The following is a 1,901-nucleotide window of genomic DNA, read 5'->3' as shown; positions in this document are numbered from 1 at the left end:
ATTTAATGCAATATGGTAGGTTTAGAGTGTGTGTCAAGCCTTAAGAGGAAGGCTTGTACTTTGCTATAGTGAATAGTACAAAAGCACTATTTCTGAGCAGACATCCTTGCCTAAAGTTGGTGGACAAAGATTCGACTAATCGGCTCATTACCGTACTAACTTTTGTAAGGGTATGGGTTTGTCCTTTGTGTGCATAAGGACAAAACAACAACAATCGTGCTAAGCAAGCTTCCTTTGATCGCTGAATGATGGAATGACCTGGAGGTCTCATCATCATTCACTGAAGCTAGAGCAGTCTTCACACATATCTAGACAGGCTTGTAATCACTAAATACCGCTTCAGATCATGTACTCGCCAGTCTCTAATCTTCAGTTTCAGTCTTCGACATTCGCTGAAGGATCTTTGGTGTGAGTATTGTCTTCTTGAAGTATTGCTGTCTTTGATAGATTTACAATGCAAGTTCTTCAGCGATCACTGAACATACTCAGTGATGATCGCTGGAACTGAAAATACAGAAACACAAATACAACGTGAAAGGAAAAAGGGATTATCATCAAATCACTGAAAGAGATGATCAACAGTTCCACTACTCCATGATGATGGATTTTGTGAACTTCAAATGGCCCTGTCCACTTGGATCTTAGTTTTCCTAGAAAAAGTTTCAACAACTTGAAGAGTAATACCTTTTGACCAGCTACGAAGTCTCTTTAAAAGATCCTCTTATCATGCCATTTTTGGTTGTCTTTGTAAATCTAGGCATTCTCATATGTTTGATCCCTTAGCTCTTCAAGCTCATTGATTTGTAGCTTTCTTCTTTCACCTGCAACATTCATACACATATTTAGCTCTTTCAAAGCCCAAAAAGCTTTGTGCTCAAGTTCTAGTGATAAATGACAAGCTTTCCCGAAGACTAGCTTGTATAGAGACATTCCAATGGGGGGTTTTATGCAGTCATATAGGCCAAAAGAACATCATCAAGTTTGAAGGTCCAATCCTACCTTATTGGTTTTACCGTTTTTTCTAAGATACTCTTGATCTCCCTATTTGAAAGTTCTGCTAAGCCATTTGTTTGAGGGTTATAAGTTGTATGTTATACACACGACACGTGTCACCCAGATACACTGCCAACGAGCCATGTAAACATAAAGGGTCGCACACAAAGAACACAAATGCTTCCACTAAAGAAAGAATCTAAACATGTGTACTGTTTTGTGATTATTATAATTACATGGTTTAATCTATAAATATGTATATAATTATCTTAAATGTTTTTAGTTAATTATATAAGATATTATTAGATAAATAAATAATGATTTTAGATAATGATTAATCCTTATTAAGAGTTATGGTCAATCTCGAAGACTGACCATATAAATAAGGCTTAGGGGCTAAACCAAAGTAAAGGATTGAGTTCTGATAACTAGTTGTAGCTTCAAAACTCTTACGATACAATTATAGAATTAGGATTCTTTGGGCTAGCATCCGGTGGGAGTTCCAAGCGTGTTCGTGTGTGAACGACCGATAGAGGAAACTTGATTTGGTTTATTAGTGCTACATCAAAGTTTCAATTTCAACCACAAGGTACATATTTTAAACACCATATGGTTTGCGTATATTCGTTTTAATTGTCAATGGATCGGGCTTTGGGTTTTATATAGAAAAAAATTTTCTAAACGTTTTTGTAAAGTGATAATGTTTTTATTTTTGAATAAAATATAAATTTAAAAACATCATAAAATTTTGAAAAAAAAAATATCGATATCAGTATTAAATTACTCTTTTTAAAAGTTCTTGTGTTTTGGTGTAATATCCTTAATTAATTTTTTTTAATTATAATTTAATTTAGTTTTAGTAACAAAGAAATTTAATTTAGGTTTAATAATATAATTTTTTATAAAGA

Source organism: Cynara cardunculus, unplaced genomic scaffold (genome assembly GCF_001531365.2).
Source record: "Cynara cardunculus var. scolymus isolate 2C unplaced genomic scaffold, CcrdV1 Un_Scaffold_4019, whole genome shotgun sequence".
Classification (NCBI taxonomy): domain Eukaryota; kingdom Viridiplantae; phylum Streptophyta; class Magnoliopsida; order Asterales; family Asteraceae; genus Cynara; species Cynara cardunculus.
Note: the sequence above shows the minus strand (reverse complement) of the source record.